The 10330-nt window shown below is 43.9% G+C and overlaps 1 protein-coding gene across 4 annotated transcripts in view; it reads left to right on the top strand.

Annotated features, from left to right (window-relative positions):
• Positions 1-10330, top strand: part of LOC126397419 (RNA-binding protein Musashi homolog 2-like) — a 499199-nt gene that overhangs the window by 383150 nt on the left and 105719 nt on the right. The window lies entirely within an intron of this gene.

Here is a 10330-nt window from a genome sequence, read left to right on the forward strand (position 1 = left end):
GCGGGCGTATGGTGCGCCGCGACCGGCTTGAGGCGGAGCAGGCTCACGGCTTATGTGTTTGTCACTTTCTTTTTCATTTTAACCCACACCGTGCACAAAGTGAAAGCGGAGATTTACGGGACTCGGTGCGTCACTCAATTATGTCCGTTGGGGAACTAGATATTTTAAATGGTTCGGCTCGCAAAAACGGAATTAAAATAAAATGAAATAATATCCTGCGCCCAATAATTCGGTACAGGGTCGTGCCGAACCGAAAGTCGCGTACCGAACGGTTCAACACAAATACATGTACCGTTACGGCCCTAGCAAGCGGGCAGGATTAATTCGGTAAAAATTACTATTATGCCTAGGCTTTTATTTTTATTTCAAGCAATTCCAGTCTCTATTCCGAAGTCTTTTTTTAAGGAACTTAATAAACGCACATCCACATTTATTTGGAATAATAAAGTACCCCGGATAAGACAAGAGTTCTTAGAAAGGCAAAAGGAGGAGGGTGGCCTTGCCTTACCTAATTATCTGTATTAATATTGGGCAGCCAATATCCACAAGCTAATGTTTTGGGTTGCGGATTTGCCAGAGGATGAATCCCCTGCTTGGCTGAATTTGGAGTGACATTCAAGTGACCCAGTATCACTTCGCTCTCTGATCTGTGCTCCGTTGAGTAAATGTCACTGGACAAACAACCCAGTTATCCAGGCTCCTTGAGAATTTGGTCACAGTTCAGAGTACATTTCAAATTTAAAAAGGCCCTTATTACCTCCCCTATTTTGGCAAATTGCAATTTTGTTCCATCCCTTACAGACCCATCCTATCAGCTCTGGCATAGGAGAGGAATCAGATGTGTGAAAGATCTTTCCAGGATTATTGTACATTAAATGGAATTGTCAGCAGTTTAAAAGAAGAAAAATACAAAAACGGATTTGTTTTTTCATGGCTTTTATGAGAACAAATTTTGTTATTGCTCATGAAATTTTGTTTTGACATTTGAAATGTGAACCTATACATGTTCAGAATAATCACCAGTCATTTTTTGAGTCTAGGACTCTGGATGTGCAAAAAACAATGCAAAAGATAACATATACATAGGCAAAAATTAGTTAATTAGGCCCTTGAGGGCCTCTGCATCTCCCTCACCCTCTCCCTCGTGGTGGGATGTAGTCACCATGGCTGGGACCACTGCAGGATGGCTGCTCATCACCAGAGAGAACACTGATAGTGATGGAAAAAATGGGAAAAATTGTCAAGTCCCACACTCAAACACACCTAATCCAAAAACATTCAGGTGCATACGTGCAGTGTAACTTGAATTTCCCCTAACCGACAAATAAAGTTTTTTTCAATTATAAGTGCTTTCAATTTTCCACAGAAAAATCCACATAATACAAAATAAATAATTTTTACAGAAGGCACAATGTCAATACCTGTCACTGGAGGACTCTCCATCAGAGGGGTAAGCACTGAAAGTAAAATGGATAACAACAAATGAAAATCTCTCCTTTTTATCATAGCAGCAAACACAATGATTTTCATCATCGTAATATGTACAAATAATATGTGTGTCTGACATTATGACACACACACACACACACTCTCTCTGACAAATAATTATAATAATAACGTTGAGCTAAACACAGGAAACTTGTTGCAAATGTTGCAAACCAGGTATGCTATAAACAACATATGCTATTCACATACCTCAGTTTAGAAGAAGCATCCTCCAAATCGCTCTCCTCTTCTACAGTATGAACCGTAGCGGCCGTTTTACCGTTCTTGATGGTCTTCCTGACATTAGAAATGTGTGTAATAAAACACAGACACACACAGACACATACAAATGCAACTATCTAATGCTATTTAAAAAAAAAAAAAAAAAACACAACTCTTTCCACATTACAGTAATATATACCATACATCATATATTCGCAGAAAGCACAGATACTCATCTCTCTGTCAGCGTTGGAATTTTTCAGATTGAGCAAACTTTCGTGGAGTTACAGTATTGAGAAGCCGTGTGGCGGTCTTCCGGTACTTCCGGTGTTTTGTTATAAATGCCTACATCGTATGGTCGCACAAACTTTGACGGAGTTACGGTAATAATACTCCGGACATAGAAATCATAGCGCTGGCGCTATGGCAGTTGGAAAAGGGTTAAAGTTTTACACAGATTACAGCTATCTGCGAGTAGACTAGCCAAACTCTATATTGGTTTAGACCTGTCCTGTATTAGGTGTAATCAAGATTCAGCCACCTTAGCCATATGTTTTGGTCTTGTCACAGACTGGCTTCATTTTGGACGGAGATATTTAACACCTTTTCATTCATGCATAACTCTACTATAGACCCCAACCCACTGACTGCATTGTTTCCCATGGCAATTCCGAATCGCCAAGCTGAAGCTAGAGCGCTCTCTACCTTACTTGCCAGACGCCTGATATTTCTTAGTTGGAAAAAAGCTGCGCCGCTTTCTCATAAACGCTGGGTGGAGGATGTTGTGTCGCACCTCAGACTGGAACAGCTAAAGTATACAGTCAGAGGGTCCACCCGGAAATTTGTTAAGGTCTGGCAACCGTTTTTGTCTAATTTTGAGGATGTGTTCCCCAGAATGACTACTGTATAGCCATTGCGCCCCCCTCCCCTTCTCACTTTTTCCTTCTCTCGCTTTCCTTCTTCTCTCCTTTTGTCTTCCTGTTCCCCAAGTATTTGGTTTTATTATTCTTTTATTATTATTTTTTTTTATTTATTTATTTTTAATAAGTGACTTACTTATCTTATATGGGTTAGAGCCTATTTAAGCTATTGAAGATAGGTGATCATTAAGGTTCTTTTTTTTTGGTTCATATATCCTTGGCAGCTGAAGTGACACAAATCGGTGCCTGGAAATGGGCCTGGCGGCTCCCGATCCTGTCCTCCTTGTNACAGTTATATTGTATATATGCATAAATGCAGTATTAGTTTTTTGTAGAAGGTTTAGACTTTTACACTACACAGCCTATCTTTACGTCTGGGATTTGTTCTTTTCTTCCGTCAAGTGCCTTCAAAAGAAGTTGACATACAGCATGGACAATTATAAGACCAGAGTGCGAACTTTTGGACCGCTTTATGGTCATTTTTATTTTTAATTCACAATACAAGTTCGCCAGGGACAATACCACAGACAACGAAATATTCTGTATGGAACGATTGTCTACCTGATCATTGCTTACCTTGCTTTAGTTTTTTTTTTTTTTAACTTGTTTCATGACCTCTATAGTCATATTGCATCACGTTAATTTTTGCGCCAATTTATTTTTACAATTCCTTTTCAATTCTGTATTTTTTTTTATGTTGTGTTTAGTACTAGTGTATGTGTGTGTGTGGGTATGTCTAAAAAAATGATGGAAAAAATTTGACTAATAATAATAATAAACAAAAACAGAGAAAGTAAAAAAGAGTGGAACATCGAGGCTGGAATCTGCAGTGCCACATAACATAATTCTGTTAAACTGTGACCTTGTCATGAGTACCTTCTCAAATCTAAACCTTCTATGTTGGTTTAAAACATCAAATAAGACAACAGTAATCTTTAGGTGCCGTGTAGGAGAGGTTACAGTTTATTCTGGAGAGCTAATTGCAGATTCATGTCCACATCAGCAGAGGAGATGTGCTCTGCAACTGGCACAGAGCCTGGCCAAGTCTTTGTAATTAAACATTAAGTATTTATGCTTTAAAGACATCCAGAGCCAGATTGAGTGGGAAACAGAGCAAGTTGGCAATAACCATTCAGGGGAAATGATGAGTAAGTGAGACGGAAAAATGTGAAGACTGGCTGATGGCAAGGATAAGGAATTAACAAAAAATGAAATACAGTAGAGGGGCACTGAAATGGTTTCAGTGAAACCGTCAGAGAGAAGGCTCACGGACATCTACTCTGTTGAGCATTCATCTTAATAACAGTGACAGCTGAAGTGGTACAGTGCAGAGATGAGGATAAGTACAGTGGGAGAGTTAGAAGCAAAGAGGTAATCCACTGGAGCTCAATGAAGTTGGAGAATCTGTTACTTTATCCCCATTTAAGACCCCTAAATGGCAGTGTTGATTGGTATGTCCATAAATCTTGAGTACAACCAGTCAGACTGACAGAACTTTAATGTGGATGTATATAAAGTTGATTACATGATTGTTTACCTAATATCATGTATCACTGTCAGTTCAGCATTGGCACCTGTTGCTCAGGAGGTAGAGCAGGTTGTCTACCAAATGGAAGATCAACAGTTCAATCCCCGGCTCCAACAGTCCGTATAATTCTTCAGAAAGTCACTAAACCCCAAATTGCCCCTGAAGCATATTAGTGTGGGTGAATGGCTAAGTGAGTAGCATGTGGCACCTTGTATGTGTATACCCAGTCTATGAAAGTATGTGTCTGCGGCAAGCTGCGAGCGTTTAGACACACAGAGCCGGATTGGCGAGTTGATCCGAGGTACCTAATTTTCCGACTCGTAGGGTAGTCATATTGGCGGAACCCTTTTATTAAACAGACTGAGGTGGCCGTCCGCAACGGAAGGGGCTGTTGATGACTTGTGGGAAGAGCTGTTGATGACGCCGCACATGCGACCCACTGGCGGTGGATAAACAGGAAACAGCTGATAGCAAGAATTAGCGAGCAGCTAGTAGCAAGAGGGAAACGCAAACTTGACAGACACTGTAACGATGAGCAACTCAGGAGACAAGGAATTGCGCGCCCTCCTTGTCCTCACAAACAAAGAGGCCTTTAACCGTCAGATGACACGAACAGTGAAGAACAGGCCGACTTATGAGAGAATCGCCGAAGAACTGACCAGCCGCGCCTTCCCTCCCACCTCACTGGTTACGTCACACGCTGAGCTACACGTTTTGTTACTTGCTTACGCCCCCCATTGCCCCGAAAAAGGCACATTCTGTATAAACAAAAGTAGGTAGGTGGCATTTTGCCGCACTCCCCAATTTTGTTTTTATACTGCCAATGCTGAAAAAAGACTGACTGGGCTTTCCTGCAAATTTGCACCATCCTTTCTAAAAAGGGCTAGAGACAGACAACCATTCACGCTCACATTCACACCTACGGCCAATTCAGAGTCACCTATTAACATAACCTGCATGTCTTTGGACTGTGGGAGGAAGCTGGAGTAGCGGGAGAAAACCCATGCTGACAAGGGGAAAACATGCAAACTCCGCTCAGAAGGGCTCCCTTACCACAAGGGTTCAAACCAGAAATCCTCTTGTCGTAAGGTGACAATGCTAACTACAGCAACACCATGCTGCATTCCTTGAAAATCTCCCTCTAAAAACACAAGAATTGTCTAGCACCACTTCCAGAGCACAATTTTTAACTCCACCACTGGCAAGATTGTTGAAAAATAAATCCCCTATGTACTTTGCTTCATGTAATGCCTTTATGTTGTGGGGTCTAACAAAAATTTACATCTCTAGGTGCTGTGAGAAGAGCTCTATGCTTTAAGTCAATTTAAATGTGTTCTACCAAGGAGTAACTAGGGTAACTGTTTCATTGTAATTAAAAGTTAGCACTGACCCCTCACAACCAAAGCTGGATTACCATCCGGGCAAAGTAGGAACTGCCCTTGGGCCCCAGACCCACAGGGGCCCTAAAAGCCCCAGATGTATTGTGTGAAATTTGGTTTGCATTGACTCCAGTGCTTGCTTGTTCTCTCGTGTCTGTGTGGGTTTCATTGGTTAGATGAACTGACAAGTCTATACTGACAGAAGGTGACAATGTAAATGTGTGTTAGCCTTTTAATGATCGTTAGACCGCCTCTCGACCTGTGTGCTAGGATTAGCTCCAGTCCGCTGTGACCCTGCACAGAATGAGTAGTGTAGGGCGCACTTTGTGATGAGCCAACTATAAGTAAATATTAAATGTTCAGTCACCAAAATCATCCTCCTCTTGTTTATCCATTGGTCTGATTTCTGCCAGTGCTGCCCAACAAGTCACTTTAAAACGTCATCATGGTCATCATGCCAAATCACAACGAATTATTCAAGTTGAAAATCTTTACTGATGTTCATTGTATAATTTGTTGAGAACAAAATGAGATAACAACAGTCAGTGGAAACCAAAATCATCACCCCACTGAGGGCTGGATTCAAAATCACATTGAAAAAGTAAAAAAATAAAAAAATCACAAACTGATCCAACTTGCGTGAATTTTATCATGGTAATTCGCAATGTGACTCAGTACTTTGTATGGCCCCTGCGTGCCTGTAGGCACTGCCAGCAATATCTGGGCATGATCCTGATGAGTCAGTGGATGGTGTCTTCAGGGATCTCCTCCCAGACATAGATCATGTCATCAGTAAACTCCTGGACAGTCTTTGGTGGTACTTGGCAGCATGCGATGCCCCAATACATAATGTCCCATAGGTGCTCAATTGGATTAGGTCAGGGGAATGAAAGGGTCAGACAATGACATCAATGCCTTCCTCATCCAGGAACTGCCTAAACACTCTGGCTTCATGAGGCTGGGCATTGTCCTGTACCAGGAAGATCCCAGGGCCCACTGCACCAGCACAAGGTCTGACAATCGCTCTGAGGTCTGTTTGACCATCTAAGGATATTCCTTCCCAGACCATCACTGACCCACTGCAAAGCCGGTCATGCTGGATATTACAGGCAGCATAACATTCACCACGGTGTCTCCAGATTCTTTCATGCCTGTCAGATGTGCTCAGTGTGAACCTGTGCTCATTTGTGAGGAGAATAGGGCGCCAATGGTGGACCTGCCAAATCTGGTGTTCTCTGGTGAATGCCAGTTGAGCTGCATGGTGAGCACAGGTCCCACTAGAGGACGCCAGGCCCGCATGCCACCCTTATTAAGTCTGTTTCTGACAGTTTGGTCAGAAACATGCACACCAGTAGCCTGCTGGAGGTCATTTTGTTGGGCTCTAGCAGTGCTCCTCCTGTTCCTCCTCATAGAAAAATCAGATACCGGTCCTGATGCTGGGTTGACGCCCTTCTACGGCCCTGTGCAGCTCTCTTCATGTAACTGTGTCTCCGCCATGCTCTTGAGACTGTGCTCGAGACAGCACAACCTTCTTGCGTTTGTAGTATGGATGTGCCATCCTGGAGGAGCTGGACTACCTGTGCAACCTGATTGGGCTGCAGGTACCGCCTTATGCCACCAGTAGTGACAACGACATTAGCAGAACACAAAACTAGTGAAGAATCAGTCAGGATGGATAAGGAGAGAGCAACTGTCTGTGGCCACCACATGCAAAACCATTCCCTTTTTGAAGTTTGTCTTGTTTTTGCCTCTCCATTGCACCTGTTGTCACTTTCATTTGCACCAAAGCAGATGAAACTGATTCACAGTCACTTGTGCTTCTTAAGTGGACAGATTGATATCCCTGAAGATTAACTGACTTTGTTATACTGTGATGATTATTAGTTGTTTTTTTTGAGCAGTAGTTAAGTTTTGTAATTGGAAAAGCAGTACTCGACTTCTGTGTTACATTTTTCTAACCACTGGGAAATCAAAGTTGTGTTGATGGGATTTAGGTGAACAGGTTTTTACGATAAATGTCTCCTTTATTTTGAGGCTATATGAGCAATTTGATACACTGTATATTTAAGGCAAACATCCTATGTGATGGCTGACTGTGTCTGTGTGACTAGATAACTTTCTATTTGGTATCTCTTGGCAAGGACCCCAGAAAAGAAAAACAAAATAATAGTTGCACACAAAAGCCATCACAACTTATCAGCGACTGAGGTTTAGAACTGAGGCATAAACAGAGATGAGTGCACCTCATCCATTCAGAAATGGGGTAACAATATTTCTTCTCATATTTGACCTGGAAAACAGCCACAAGTGCTTTCAAGCGACACACTCACAGACTGTAACAAAAAGATTTGGTGGAGAAGTGTATTTCCATGCAGAGTATCTGGTGGTTGGACACTGAAAAATGAGATGCAGTATGTGACCTGAGCTGCAGCCTCTCTCTTGGATAGCACTGACCTGACAGTCGCAGCCCTCTAAAACAAACGTATTGTCAAAGGAATAAATAAACATGCATCAGTTTTAATCCTTTGTTTGCAGAATATGTGTGACTGATATATGTAAGAACACATCTTCACACAAATACACTTTCACTGTCTTTCATAAAGACATACTGTGTGTAAAAAAACCCACCATCATACAATTAAGAGGGTGATCACACAGAAATGAGACACTAGAGACGCTACGAAACTACGAAATAAGGTCACCAGCCCTCTCACATCCCACTGTCTGAAAGTTAACTAGCTGCTACACGTCGTCAATTACATTGTACTCACCAGACAAATTTGTTGCGCTGCTCACACAGCTCCATGCGTGTCTCCTCCTGTGTTTGTTCGAGTACTGAGGTGTGCGTGTGTTGTATAATTCTTAAAAATCAAATATTGTCAGGATAAATTTCTCGTCTTCGGATTGCATTGTGTTGTCTGTCGCTCGTAACTGCCGTAAACTGCCGTAACTGACCAAACTGCCATAACTGCCACAACAAAGCAGGAAGGAGGATTTAATTGGCTGCCTGGGCCAATGATGACAATAACGAATGGTGCTACTGGCGTCTGATGCTCAAAAAATTGAAAATATTTTAACTTTTCAACGTCTACGCGCGTCTAAAAAGAAGCGTCTACAAAAATGCGCGTCTAAAAAGACGCCGGAAAAACGCCCGTCCAAAAAGACGCTTGAACGCCGGTCAGACGCGCCGTATCATAGGAAAACAATTGTTTTACTGGCGTCGCGGTTCGAGCGTTTCATCTCTGTGTGATCGCCCCCTTACATGTACTGTAATTCAATCCAATTTTCCCTTTAAAAAAATGAGACTGTCCTCCAAGATATGACCACATTAGGCATTTTTACAAACAGAAATTACAACCCACATTTTTTTCTTTTTCCTTTTTTTCTCTAGTGGCCATAGTAATTATTACGAAAAGCAAAGGAGGAGGTGACGTAGTATATTCATCCATTTTTATACACTTATCCAGGGCCTAGTCATGGGAGCAGGAGGCTGAGCAAAGTGGTCCAAATAGTCCTCTCCTCAGTGATGCTTTCCAGCTCTGCCTGGGGGATCCCGAGGCATTCCCAGGCCAAATGAGATATAAAACCCCTTGTGCCCTTCTACCAGTTGGACGTGCTTAGAACACCTCTAAAAGGAGGCACCCAGGAGACATCCTGAACAGAGTTTAAGTATGTGCTCACTGTAGCCTGAAGGTGGTGCTGCTAATCCACGTACAAGTTATCAACATCCTCCACAATGTGAGCCGGGTCCTGCAACGCATCATACTGCATGTTAATATATGCAACAACTCCTTCCATCTCTTCCTTCCTCCTTCGTCATGTCTGCAGAGATGCGGCGGAGCAGCATTTTTATCCAGTTTTGAAACGTTTTAAATCACTCTAAACATTATGCCTCTGGCTAATGTTTGCTTTTAACGTTTTATTTTTTTTTACTGGGTGAAAGTTTTTTAGTCATTGGACGTTTGGATCTTAAGTTTTTAAAGAAAGGCCTGGTGAGCCGCCATGGCAACACTGGACTCACCTGGAAAATTGGAACAAATGCTGAACAAAGCATACAAAAAAATCGCTAACCTTCTCGAGGACATTGAGCGGATGTCGAATGAGCTCCAGAGGAAGGATTCCCTGCTGATCACCCTCAGGTCCCGTTTCCCGACGCTGACCAACTGGCTGGAGACCTCACGGACCGGTGAGTCCGATCCGCAGAACACCACCTCCGCGCTCAGGCAAACAGTTCTCTGGGACCCGTCCTCCTCCTGTCAGCGGCCCGCCTGCTCCACTCCAAACAGGGGGACCCCCTGGACCGAAGTGGTCATCCGCGGGCGGAAGAGGGCTCCGAGCGGGGCTCACGGCAGGGCTCCTTCTCCCCCGATACCGCTCTCCAACAAGTACGCGGCTCTGTCCGTGAGCGAGAAGCCGGCAACCCGGGACCCACACCAAGAGACGGCACCTGTTCCTGCGGCCACAGACACCACGCCCCCGCCGACGGACACCACAGCCTTCCCTCCACTCACTGGTAGCTGCCCTCCAGCAGGTGGGTGTCCAACAGGGAGCCGTCCGCCGGCGCCGACCCGCTCCTCATCCCAGCGCAAGCGGCTCGTGGGGGACGCGGTGCGCTGGCACTCCTCCCGTTCTCCCCGCCTGGCGAGGGATCACACCCGGAGTCCTGGTGTGGGTGGCGGGGTGGCTGAGCTGGCTTGCTCCCCTGAAGACCGAGCGGACGCTCCCACAACCCTGGTCATCGGGGACTCTATCGTGAGGCACGTCCGCATGAGGGAGGCGTTAACCTTGTCGTTCCC

This window comes from Epinephelus moara, chromosome 2, assembly GCF_006386435.1.
Source record: "Epinephelus moara isolate mb chromosome 2, YSFRI_EMoa_1.0, whole genome shotgun sequence".
NCBI lineage: Eukaryota > Metazoa > Chordata > Actinopteri > Perciformes > Serranidae > Epinephelus > Epinephelus moara.